The sequence below is a fragment of the Canis aureus genome, chromosome 26 (assembly GCF_053574225.1).
Source record: "Canis aureus isolate CA01 chromosome 26, VMU_Caureus_v.1.0, whole genome shotgun sequence".
Lineage (NCBI taxonomy): Eukaryota > Metazoa > Chordata > Mammalia > Carnivora > Canidae > Canis > Canis aureus.
In genome coordinates this window covers 20,779,686-20,793,718 of record NC_135636.1, presented here as the reverse complement: position 1 = coordinate 20,793,718, position 14,033 = coordinate 20,779,686, and the positions used below count along the sequence as shown (strand labels likewise).

The 14,033-nt window shown below is 38.5% G+C and overlaps 1 long non-coding RNA gene across 48 annotated transcripts in view; it reads left to right on the top strand.

Moving 5' to 3' along the window:
- Positions 1 to 14,033, top strand: part of LOC144297977 (uncharacterized) — a 252,549-nt gene that overhangs the window by 135,181 nt on the left and 103,335 nt on the right. For 22 of the 48 annotated variants that reach the window (XR_013364981.1, XR_013364942.1, XR_013364989.1 and 19 more), the window contains 2 exons: positions 5,509 to 5,575; positions 6,723 to 6,883. This is a non-coding gene — a long non-coding RNA (uncharacterized LOC144297977). Of the gene's footprint in view, positions 1 to 1,983; positions 2,204 to 5,508; positions 5,576 to 6,722; positions 6,884 to 7,669; positions 7,856 to 10,317; positions 10,479 to 14,033 lie in introns of those variants that run through there. The other 26 variants (XR_013364984.1, XR_013364975.1, XR_013364973.1 and 23 more) reach the window with 5 other exon arrangements.

Genomic DNA, 14,033 nt, shown 5'->3' with positions numbered 1-14,033 from the left:
CTTGCCAATAGGACACAGCCTGTAGATAGGAGAAAGTCCACGAATAGGAATCATCAGACAAGGACAGTGGTTTTAGGAAAAGTCAGTCCCCAAACATCTTACAAGGACATGTTACAATAGTGGTCTTGGATAAGTACTGTGGAACTAGTATCAGAATTTTGAAGCTTGTGTCTCTGCTAGTAAATTGTGACTTCAAAGGATCTCATGCCTCTCTGGGCTGCAGTGTCCTATCTACAAAATGTGTGTGTGGGGGCGGCAGTTAGTCTATATTAGGCCCTCTCAAATTAAGGGGTCATGGACCCAGTCCATGGCATTTGTGATTCAACTTACAGACGTCTTGTGAAAATCTGTGTACACACATTTTTCTGGAAAGAAGATCCATTGCTTTCAACAGATTCTAATCAGAGGCAGTGAGTCCCAAAATGTAAACCATATCTGCATGAGGTAATTTGTAAGGTCCCTCTAGCTTCAGTATTCTACGAAGCTATAATTTTTCTGGAAAGGAATCTATGGCTGTCAAGTTAATTGGATTAAGTCCCTGGATAAGTTCCAGCTACATCCTTTCTTATGCTCTCTCTAATGGTTTTGTTGGGGCAGTCACACCTAGATCCAAGGAGTCCTGCAATACCCTGTCTGGTAGATTAGGTGGCATGTCATGTGACTGGCGTGGTTCATTAGGGAAAAGTGGCAAGATGAACCAGAGGAACTATAAGAGCAACATGCCAGATCCCACAGGAGTTCAGTGGTGGAAGCAGGTGCTAATTATCATCCTTTGGACGAACAGGATATGCATTTTTTGGGAGTGGGTAAGAATTTCTGGTTAGACAAGCTCTGAATTCTTTGGCCTACTTAGAAGGCACTGCCAATTCCATCAGCGAGGATGAGATTTTGTTTCCTGATGAATACCTGCTCAGCCAAGAAGGAAGGCCCAGCAAGGAAGTGGGAATATTATTTTCAAAGGCATTGTCATTCAAATAAATGCTCCTTCCAAAACCAGGCTATAACTGTGAGGGAGTGTCATGGTCCCCTCCTTTCTGGCTCAGGAAAAAATATCTCTTAAGTCTTTTTTACAGGAGTAGGTTTAGTAGCTGAGTAATATAATTATATAGATTACCAACAGAAACTGAGATTTCAGCCTGTCCTAGATATATAGTACTTGTGAAGGGAGGCGCTTGGAGAAGAAGAGCAGAGATATTGATTGGGGATGCAACCAGTGGAGAACCCCGTTATTAAACAGAAGACCCTGTCCATGCTTTGTATCCTCAAGAGAGCTTTGAAATATGGAGATGATGGGAGTCAAGATTAGTGCTTGAGGAAAGGAGACAGGAATTACTCCAGAATATCAGAATGTTGTCCATAATGTGGATGAGTATAAGAAAGGACTTCCTTCCTAGGAATTTGGAAGATCTAGACTGGTTACCTTTCAGAATGATCTGACATATTGCCTAAGCCAATGGTCTCAGTCCTCACCACACATTAAAATCACCTCTTAAAAAATTACTGTTGCCTTGGGCCCACCCAAGCTCAATAAATCAGAATTTCTGAGGGTGAAAAAAATTTCAGACTTTTATTTTTTAAAATCTCTCCTGGTCATTTTAATATGCTACCATGGCTGAGAACTACTGGCTTGACCAGTGGTAGATAATATGGGACATATATGCCATTAACCCCTTCCTAACCGCAGCGTGTTTAACAATTAAAGAAGTCTTTGTGCAATATCAGGATTGTGCACAATGCCTGGTACATAGTAGGTGCTCAACAAACATTCACTCAATTGAGTGATAGTGGGGGGAGGGGGCTGGTGATACCTTCCATCTTAGTGTCAATGTTTCAATTACTCTTTTTCATGAGAAGGCCAATGAAAAATTATGATTTCTACTAACTATTCTTCTGCTATTTAAATTTTTTCCTCTCTTTTTTGTTCTTCTCCCTTCTCCTGTTGTCTCCTTTCCTTGGTGTCCTATATGCTGACCCCAGGAGGTTGGTGTAGAAGCCAACCTCCTGAGAGGTTCTCCTGAGGCATGAGAGAAGAGCAAGAACACTGTCATGGTTTCCTTGACTATTTGTCTTGGGGAGCACAAATCTTTCTTCCCCACTGCCCTTCCAACCTCAAAGAGAGGGTGCGCTCTGTATGGCTCTTAAGAAAACCAGGCTGAACCAATGAAGTGAGTTGGCTTGCAGAGGTGGTAACACTTTCAGAGTGGTAAGTAAAGGGAATGAAAATAAAATTGGGCCATGAAAATATCTTTTTCTAAAAGGACCCCTCTCATATTCTCCCACCATGTTGTCAGTGATGGCTTGATTGTGGAAATTCATATTGGATTTAGGCAAAGGAACTATAGTCTGTGAAGAAGGGTAGGCTTACTCTGAAAAACTGTGTGGAGGTTCCTCAAAGAGTTAAAAATAGATCTGCCCTATGACCCAGCAATTGCACTGCTTTGGATTTACCCCAAAGATACAGATGCAATGAAATGCCGGGACACCTGCACCCCGATGTTCATAGCAGCAATGTCCACAATAGCCAAACTGTGGAAGCAGCCTCAGTGTCCTTCGATAGATGAATGGATAAAGAAGATGTGGTTTATGTATACAATGGAATATTCCTCAGCCATTAGAAACGACAAATACCCACCATTTGCTTCAACGTGGATGGACCTGGAGGGTATTATGCTGAGTGAAATAAGTCATTTGGAGAAAGACAAACATTACATGGTCTCATTCTTTGGGGAATATAAAAAAATAGTGAAAGGGAATAAGGGGAAAGGAGAAAAAAATGAGTGGGAAATATCAGAAAGGGAGACAGAACATGAGAGACTCCTAACTCTGGAAAACGAACTAGGGGTGGTGGAAGGGGAGGTGGGCAGGTGGTGGGGGTGACTGATGACGGGCACTGAGGGGGGCACTTGATGGGATGTTATTCTATATCCAGCTAAGGACACCTGCCTCCTCGGGGTTCTCTCTGGCTCCAAGGAGCACACCCCACCCAGGTGTCCTCCAGGAACCACAGGCACAGTGCTTCCCCCCAGAAGGCAGCACGGCTGGCCCCGGGGTGCGCCCAGACCCCTGCAGGGACGGGCCTCAGCCAGGGGTGGGAGCACGCCCTCCACCGGTGTGTCCTCCACGAGCCCTGTCCCCTGCCCGCATAGATACCCTCGTGCTTACCCCTGCTTGTGTGCAGCAAAAAAAAAAAAAAAACAAAAAAACAACACCTTCTATTCTATAGAAGTGTTATTCTATATGTTGGCAAATTGAACACTAATAAAAAATAAATTTATATTAAAAAAAAGAAGGGTAGGCTTACTCCAGACTTTAAGGAAAAGGGGCATTCCTCATGCCATGAGGGCATTTTCTTTGGAGAGTCAAGACTAGTGTTTGGAGGGAAGAGAAAGAGTAAACTTCTTAGATTACTTCTCATTTAAGTATTCAATTAAGAGGACAGAAGAAATCTTTTAATACTCACACAAGAGCCAGTTCAATTCTCGAGGGACTCAGAGAACTCCTAGAAATAGAATGTGCATTTTTCCTTTGTCCAGTAGATCCTTCAGGAAGGTTTTCCTTTGTGCACTTATCACACCTTATATGCATGGATTTATTTATTGTCTAGCTCCCTCATTACGCTTGTGATTCCATGAGAGTGGAACATCTGTTTACTACCAAGCCTTGTATATTGTCCTGTGGTAGCCATTCAAAATTATGTGTTGAATGAATGGAAAGCTGAATTAATGAGGTGAATCTATTGTGTCAGTCATCTGTTGGTCAGAGATTCAGGGATTTTTTTATTTGGCCACATCTAAATGAAAGACATAATTAACCATCTCTTTCTTCTTACCATGTCCTTTATTGTTTTATACCATTGCATAAACATTCTCACAGCATTTACTGTCCAAAGAGGCAGAGAATGAGTAGTAGAGCTATGATTATCCCATTTTGTTTGTTTTCCGTTTTAAATATCAATTCTTTGGCTTCCCCTCCTTAAGGTAATTTTCTTAATCTGATGAGGAATTTTTGAATCCTGCTGTATGTGTGATGGGAGAGGAGACAGAAGGCCCAAGCCAAGTCTTGGAGTCCTGTGAACCCTCCTGGAGCCCACAGTCTATGAGATGGGACAATTTTGAGAGTGTTGCTAGGTTTCAGGTACTCCAGGGACACTTAGAGAAATTCCTCACCTAGTTGGGAGTGGCTTCCAAGAGGATATTTGAGAGGATAATGAGGGCAAAAAATGCTTGGAAAACCAAGGGAAGGGTCAACTCCAAAAAGGAGAAATGCCTCTTCCCTGAGAGTGGGTAGGAATGGATTGGAAAGGAAACCGAAGATAGGGATGCAGGTTAGGTAACCATTGCTAAATAATTGGTAATAAAAATGAGGGCTTAAAATGTGGGAATTGGGAGGAGGGACAGATAAAGTTTAAAGCAGAGTGAAGGAAAGAGTATTTAAGACAGAAGCTAGTGATGAGACACATTGTTGGGATAACGGAGAAATAGGAGCCCATGGAGGAGAGACTGAAAAGGAGCATCTGTAGCACTGAGAAAACCAGGAAGAGAGGAACTAGGAAGTTAAATTAGCAAACTCTAAGAGGAGGGAGTGGTCAGCAGTGTCAGACATTGGTGACTGGCAGAAACAACAGCAACGGTGAAATGGGAACAGAAGAAAGATTATAGGTGAGAGAGGAGTAAAGTGCAGACAACTTTTTCTAGATGCTTCACTACGAAAAAAAAAAAGGAGACATATCATGGTAGGTAGAGGGATATGTAGAACCAAGTATGGATTTTAGAATAGAGAGTATTTTCCATTTGTAAAGGGTGAGGGGAAGTATAAAGAGAGAGATGGAAGACGGAGGAGAACAGAGAGGGTGTTTTATCCTTTTCACTTGGGTTCCATCTTTATTGTCATCTTTATTTTTTATTTATTTTCTTAAGAGATTTTATTTACTCATGAGAGACACACAGAGAGAGGCAGAGACATAGGCAGAGAGAGAAGCAGGCCCCCTGTGGGGAACTTGATGTGGGACTTGATCCTAGGACCACGGGATCACAACCTGAGCCGAAGGCAGCCGCTCAACCACTGAGCCACCCAGGTGCCCCTTGTTACCATCTTTAATGACTTCTCTCAGGCATTTTGAGTTTCCTGCTGCAATTAATCCTAAATTAGAACACAAGCATCAGATAGCATCTAATCAGATCTGATCTGTCATTTCCACTTAGCAGATTCTGATAGTTGGATTAATTTGTCCCTCGTTTCAAGGATTCTTAATCTGGTGTTCACAGATCCCTAAGGTATCCATAGATAGAATTATATTTTAATATAATTCATTTATTCATAATCATAAGTATTTTATTTTATGCTTTTGGAAAAAAATGAATCTGATCAAGAATATATTACTTGCTTCTTGGTCTGCCAAAAAAGTCCGTGGAACAAAGATAATTTGAGAGAAAGCCATGATAAGCCTTGTATCTAGGACTACCTTTCTTTGGCCTTCTTTTGATCACCCATTCACCTCCTTTGTTTCAGACTCACTGATGAATCAAGGAAGTTGATAGACCTGAAAAGCCTAATGCTAGCAGTTCTCCAACTATGGGTAAGATTTACTTTGAGAAGGAGACAAAAAAATTTCAAAAGCCCATATTTTGAAATCTCACCCTACGTGAGCCTGATTTAGTACATTTAAGAAGAAAATCAGGGAGCACCTGGGTGGATCAGTGGTTGAGTGTCTGCCTTCGGTTTAGATAGTGATCCCGAGGTCCTAGAATCGAGTCCCACATCAGGCTCCTCGCAGGGAGCCTGCTCTTCCCTCTGCCTATGTCGCTGCCTATCTCTGTGTGTCTCTCATGAAAAATAAATACAATCTTAATTTAAAAAAAGGAGATCAAGAATCCACATTTTAAAAACAAGCTCCTCCATTAGTTTTGTTGCATATGGAAATTTGAACACGAGGAAACATTGCACACTTTTCTCTGGATTTTTTTAATGTGTTCTAAATACTTTTCAATTTTATCAAACATTTTCAGAGACTTTGGAAGGGCCTAGTCCTCAAAATTAAACCTTTTCTAAATTTCTCAAAAGGAATACTGTCGTCTCTAGTATTTATGCATGTGGATGAAACAGTCTGCACGGGTATGTGTTAAGTATTCATCCATCACAGTCACAGAACAACATATAAATCACTGGAAATGGGGGAGGGGATGTGTGTATGGAGCCTTACAGGATGAGAGGAAATAGGAGGGTGTTCATTGAGAAGTATAGTTTTAACGTTTTGAAAATAAAAAGGATTGCAAAATAGAGGAAATGAGTTTAGGAGAAGATAAAGTAGGTAATGATGCAGCCAGGAAAAAAGCCTAAATAATGCAGTTGACAATTTTTTTTCCTGTGAAAGAGCCACAAAATAGACCATGAATCCTATAATACCAAATCACCAGGCAGATTTTCTAGGGGGTTGCTCCTCTTACAGGCTTAAAATTTCAGATGATCCCAAGGGACATGTTATGTAAAGATGTCCCACCCTGAGGAGAGTTGGTAATTGTAGCACTCTGACAATACTAGTTTGACCTTCAACTGATGGATGAATTTGCCAGATCTGTTTAATGATTCCAAGGAACAGTGTAATCACTAATCTTCTGTATCTGGGAAAACCTCAAGTGGGGCCTCATGTTCCTCTCTTTCTAAGTTGACGAAGAAATTCATCCTTCATCTCCAAGTCAATGTTACAAGCTGGCTTCTCTTTCCAGGTATGTCAAATTCCTGCCAACAAAGCTGAAATGGAATATTTCAGCACTTTGCAGCTAATTGAAGAATTTTTGCACTAGGTTTTGAAGTAGAGCTAACAGGACAGAGGAAGTAAAAGACATAAGATCTGTCTCTGGTATCTGCATTTAAATAAAAGTCTATATTCCAGTCATAACATGTGTTGAGTCTCTGCATCCTTTGACTTCTCGGTTCTCTTATACACTTATGAAGATACATCAGATGCTATACCTAATGTCAAGCAGTCTGTGATCCTCAAACAATGGTTCCCCAAACAATGTCCTTTCATTTATTTATTTATTTATTTATTTATTTATTTATTTATTTTTAAGATTTTGTTTATTTATTCATTAGAGACACAGAGAGAGACAGGCAGAGAGAGAAGCAGGCTCCATGCAGGGAGCCCAATGTGGGACTCCATCCTGGGACTCCAGGATCATGCCCTGAACTGGAAGGCAAATGCTTAACCATTGAGCCACCCAGGCATCCCAACAATGTCTTTTTAATAGTGCTCATTGAGTGTTTTGGTTGATTAGGTAGATACTTGAAAATGGCTTATACGTTTATTGGAAATAAAAGAATTGACAAGAGCATGGTATACTGCTTTTCCAGATCCAGCAACACCATTTTGCTATAATGACAGCCACTAACTGGCAGCAACCATCAGTTAAATAATGTCAACCTATGGATGGCAAGATGAAACAGGATACATTTCTGGCACACTGCTCTGACCTAATAGGAGTTCAGAATAACCTTTAAGGTCATCATGTTGATAGGGTTCTTTTTTTTTTAAAGATACTTTTTTTAAGTAATCTCTACAGTCAACATAGGGCTCAAACTGAACAACCCCAAGATCAAGAGTTGTATGTTCTACTGATTAAGCCAACAGGGAGTCCTGACAGGATTCTTTTTTTTTTTTTTTTTTTACCAGACATTGAATGTCATTATTCATGAAGAATTTTTGGATTCTCCTGCTTTTCTGCCTCTTTGGACTGGGAAAAGCTATATGCAGAACATGTTCTTCCCATGTTTTTATAGTACAGCAGGGCTCATATTTTAATTATATATTTAAAAAAATAGTGGTGAGTGAAAAATACAATCATAAGTGCCTCTGGAATACTCTTGATTGTTACCTAGTAGACATTTGTCTGCCCTTTCTTTTGCTCACAGGGCCCTCCCCTTATGATAGGTATGGAAAATGCCAGACACGAGTTTTCTAAGCCTTCCTTGTAGGTAGGCTAAGGGCATGTGGCTTATCCTGGCCAGTGGGAACTGAGGGAGAAGGTTCTTCAGTAGATCTCTGAGAATTTTCTTCCTTAATAAGAGACTGATGCTTAAGATGTGATCTCTTCCTTCTATATTTACTGGGTTTTTTAAACCCACTTTTGTGAGGATGTGTGCTTGTAATTGTGGCAGTCATTTTGTGGTGATGAGGGGAAAACCAAGAGACTGACAGTGAAGTAGACTCAGTGCCCTGACGTGATTGGACTACTCAATTAACTTACTTTGGAAATATCTGCCTCTGGACATCTTATGAAATTCAGTTGTATATTGTGTTACTTGCAGTCAAAACCTTCCTAACAATGCAATTATATTGTTTAGAAATTAAGAATAGTTTTCTTTTCTTCATTCATTCAATAAATGTTTTCTGAGTATCCACTAAAGGTTAGGCATGGGGCTACCCTGGTGACTGTAATAGACATTGTTTCTGCACTTCTGGGGATTCCATTCTAAGCAAGAGACAGAAACTGATGAGGGGCTATAATATATAATAGCTTGATTTTGTTGGGAGTTTATGGTTAGAGAAAGCTTCTCTGTGGAGGTACTGTTTGAGCTGCTATCTGAAGAATGAGTGGGAGCCAATCAGGTGACTAGGGGTTGTTCTCATTGTGCAATTAAAAAATAATCCTTAAGAAGCAGTGAAGTTAATGAATAGAACCACAAGAGAAAGAAAAGTAACCCACAGTGGTCACACTGTGTAGCTGACTATCTCTGTAATCAATGTTGATCATGCAGGATTTTTGTAGACCCTTGTCCCCATCCTCCTGCCCCAGACCCTCCACAAACCTTATTGTGATCATTTTTATAAATAGAAAACATCATAATGTTTGTGGTAGCTGGGTTCAGGGACACCAATTTTCATTTGCATTTTGTGCTCATTATAAATGATCTAATAAATTATCCCTTTTGGCTAAGAATTTCCATAATTGGTTTTAGTCCGAAGGCACTTTTTTGTTTGTTTTAAACATTCAGCCATTTTGATTTATGTGAATGTTAAAATATCTACTTTTTTCCTGCTTTTAATCCAATCTACAGAATATTATTTAGCACAAGGAAAACTCCAAAATAGCTGAACCTTTCCACTTATTTAGATTTCACCAAAGAGTCCCCAGGGTAGAATGAAAACATCTCTGAGCTAGGGTAATTTTACAAAAACTGCTTAGAGCTCAACAGCTATTTCTGTACTTTCGGAATTCTGTAAACATATGGGGGAAAATCTGTCCACAGTTATGCCGGAGCAGTGCCCGGGTCCTGAATTCTCCTATCGTTTCATTGTTGGGAAGGGCTAGAGCCCGGGGTTCAGTGTCTGTGGTGGAAAGGTCCTGGAGATTCTGTACCTTTATGCTTTTGCCCTATTAGACAAGGTCTTTTGTTCTTTCTTCCTTACAAAATGATTGTTTTCTTCTTCCTCTTTCCTTCCTTCCTCCCTCTCTGCCTGCTTGCATTTTTTCTCCCTTCCCTTCCCTTCCCTTCCCTTCCCTTCCCTTCCCTTCCCTTCCCTTCCCTTCCCTTCCCTTTCCCTTCCCTTCCCTTCCTTCAAGTTTTCCTCCATTCTCCTTCTCTCCCTCCTTTCCTTCCTTATCTCCAGATCCCCATCTGATTTCCCTCAGCCCTGGTATTACCTTTCTCCTCTGATTGGGAATCACCCTTAAATGTCATAGATCAAGCATATAGTTTTTTAGGTGGTAATAGAATACCACTATTTATATCAAAAGGGGTTGTTATGATTAATGCCAGGAAGGATTTTGGAAGGATTTTGGTTTATAGGTGAGGGGAGGGAATGCAGAGATGGAAGTTTGCCTTAACTTTTAAAGACAGGGAGCATTTCTGAAGTAAAATACCCCTTCTCATGTATGGCAGGGTCCTGGGTGGTGACAATTCCAGAATATCAGCCACTTTTCCCTTTTGACCAGGTCATGTTACTAGGCCTCTTCAATGTGACTTCACATTTATACTTTCCACATTCAAATTAGTTTATAAATAAGATATACATTTTTTTTTTACATTTTCTTTAAATGAAGTTGTATACACAAGTGTACTGTTATAGAGGTCAAAGATGAATCCATAGATGTCCATCCTGCAACATCAAACTTGTGTCCTTTTTGCTGAACCATACAATCTCTAAGGAACCTTAAAATAATATTATTTGTAAGTATATATGTTAATTTTATAACTATCACAATTATATTACATTGCATTTTAAAATTAAAAGTGTTACCACATTCAAGGTAAATATCTAAAATATTTTGCAATTTTTAAAATCAAGTGATAACATTTCTCCATTTTTTAATACTATAGGAACTTAAAGGATGTATCTTAAGCTTCCTTGACCTCTGGAAGACCTTGATCTTGCCTGTTTCACCCTGGGAAGTATTTTATTGTGAACATTGGCTTGCTAATTATCTTAAATCTAAAAGGATACTGTTAGTAAGGTTGTGTGAAAACCCCATTAAGTCAGGACTTTCCTATTTGAATTTTGAAAAATCTGGGCCTGTTGGGTATAATATTTATTGAAACAAAGTATTATTTATTATGAGAAAAAAGTAATATTTTTAAGACAAGTAATATTTCTTCCTCCATGTATTTTTTCAATCTTATTATTCTTGAAATCTCAACAACATAGCACAATGCTTAGTATATAGTAGGAACTCAGTAACTGTATTAATAAAAAAGTTTCAAGTAAGGGAAATATATCCTAGGATAGGCAGTTTTTTGGAACCAAGAAAGACTCAAGGGAAACAAAAGGAATTCTAACTATGTACCTCAAATTTCTAAGTCCATGAGTTCATTTTTAGTGTCGGTATAAGACATTTTGGTTAAAATACATCTTTTACTTTATAGGCCCTATGTGATATTAAATGTCTTTATATTGCTAAATAGAAATTACTTCTATCTACTTCACAATGTTCACTGAGCTTCAGAGAATAAAACTGAATTTTTTTTATAATTTCTTTTTTTTTTTTTAAGATTTATTTATTTATTCATGATAGACACAGAGAGAGAGAGAGAGAGGCAGAGACACAGGCAGAGGAAGAAGCAGGCTCCATGCCCAGAGCCTGACGCGGGATTAGATCCCGGGACTCCAGGATCACACCCTGGGCCAAAGGCAGGCGCCAAACCGCTGAGCCACCCAGGGATCCCTAAAACTGAATTTTTAAGTAATGTGACCTTTTCAGCAAGTCAGATACATTTATCAATATACTTCCAAATACTTGGTCTAGGAAGAAAAGGGGAAAAAAAAAACACATGAAGATATGTTGAATAAGGTTCTTTCTCAAAAGAAAAGGGATATTCTATACATAAATTTGAAAATTTGGCATTGCTTATCTATCCTTGATGGCTTCAAGACCTTCAACTTTACAACCAGACCCAAGTTGTATGATACAAAATCAACATACAAAAAAATCAGTGACATTTCTATATACAAACAATGAACTATCTGAAAAGGAAATTAAGAAGCCAATCCCAGGCAGCCCCGGTGGCAAAGCGGTTTAGTACTGCCTGCAGCCCAGGGCGTGATCCTGGAGACCCTGGATCGAGTCCCACGTCAGGCTCTCTGTATGATGCCTGCTTCTCCCTCTGCCTGTGTCTCTGCCTCTCTCTCTCTCTGTATCTATGAATAAATAAACAAAATCTTAAAAAAAAGGCAATCCCATTTATAATAGCAACAAAAGAATGAGACACTTAGGAATATACTTAGTCAAGTAAAAGATTTGCACACTGAAAATTATAAAACATAGATGAAGGAATTTAAAGGAGACACAGACAAATGGAAAGACATTCCATCTTCATGGATTGGAAGAATTAATGTTAAAATGTTTGTACAAGCCAAAGTGATTTACAGATTGAGTGTGACCCTATCAAAATCCTAGTAGCATTCTTTACAGAAATAGAAAAAGTAATCATGCAATTCATATGAAACCACCAATGACCCCAAATAGCCAAAACAGTCTTGAGCAAGAAGAACAAAGCTGGAGGCATCACACTTCCTGATTTCAAATGATTTTTCACAGAGCTAGAATGGGCAATCCTAAAATTTGTATGGAACCACACAAGACCCTGAGTAGCTAACACAATCTTGAAAAAGAAAAAACTTGGAGGTATCACAATTCTAGACTTCAAATTATATTACAAAGCTATAGTAATCAAAACAGGATGATACTGGCATAAAAACAGATACAGACCAATGGAACAGAATAAGGAGTACTGAATATAATTCACACATTTATGGTCAACTGATTTCCAACAGGGATGCCAAAAATACACAATGGGAAAGGAACAGTCTCTTCCATAAATGGTGCTTGGAAAACTGGATATCCACCTACAGAAGAATGAAATTGTACCCTTATTTCACACTACATACAAGTATTAACTCAAAATGGATTAAAGATTTAACCAGAAGACCTGAAACAGTAAGGAAAAACTTCTTGATATGGGTCTAGGCAGTGATTTTTTTTGGATAAAACCACAAAAGCATAGGCAACAAAAGCAAAAAAACAAAAACAAAACAAAACAAGTGGGATTTCATCAAAGTGAAAACTTTCTGCACATCAAAGGAAACAATCAACAAAGTGAAAGGCAAACTACTGAATGGGAGAAAATATTTGCAAACCATGTATCTGATAGTTAATTTTAAAAATATATAAGAAACTCAACAGCAAAAAAACCCCAACCTGATTAAAAAATGGGAAGGAATTAGATAGGCATTTCTCAAAAGAGGGCATATAGAAGTCCAACAGATGTATGGAAAGGTGCTCAACATCACTCATCATCAAGGAAATTAAAATCATAATGAGTTATCACATTATACCTGTTAGGATGACCATTATCAAAAAGGCAAAAGATAATAAGTGTTGGTAAGGATGGGAAAGGTAAAGGAAAAGGAATGTTTGTACACTATTGGTGGGAATATAAATATAAATTGGTGTATCTGGAATGGAAAACAGTATGGAAATTCCTCAAAAAATTTAAAAAATAGAAGTAGCATATGATTCAGCGATCCCTCTTCTGGGCATATATCATAAGGAATGAAATCAGTATTTCAAAGAGACATTTGCACTCCCATGTTCACTGCAGCATTATTCATGATATCTGGAAACAATGCAGGTGTCCACTGTGAAATAATGGGTAAGGAAAATGTGGAACATACATCGGCATATTATTCAGCCTTAAAAAAGAAGGAAATCCTGTTATTTGTGACAATGTAAATGAACACATTATGCTAAATGAAATAAGCCTGTCACAGAAAGACAAATGCTGCATGATCTCACTTATATGTGGAATCTAAAATAGTTGAACTCATGGTGCCTGGCTGGCTTAGTAGTGAGAGCATATGACTCTTGATCTGGGGGTCATAGGTTGAAACCACTCATTGAGCGTACAACTCACTAAAAAAAGATAAAATAAAATGACGAAATATTTGAACATAGAATTCATAGAAGCACAGAGTAGAATCATGGTTATCAGAGGTTGATGGGAGGGGGAAATGGCCAAAGGGTACAAAGTTTCAGTTATACAAGATGAAGAAGTTCTGGAGCTCTAATGCACAGCATAGTGACTGTATTATACACTTGAAATTTGCTAAAGGTGGATCTTAAATGTTCTTATTACCACCCATACACATAATACTATGTATGGTAATGAATATGTTAATTAACTTGATTGTGGTGATCATTTCACAGTGCTTATGTATATTAAAATATCAAGTTGTTCACCCTAAATATATACATTTTTTATTTGTCAATTATACATCAATAGAGTTAACAACAACAACAAAAAACTAGCCCCAAGGGTACTTGACCAGCTGACTCTTATATTGAATCCTAAAATATCAAAAATTACTATTTTTGTTTTATCTATGTATCTATTCACAGATGTTTATCCATCTCTCCTTGTCTGTCCCTTTATCTATTTTTCTACCTATTGTATGCATATCTGAAACCAATAACATTACCATATATGGAAGTCTAAAGCAAAAAGAAATCTTAAAAACAATTCTTTATACAAAAAGAACA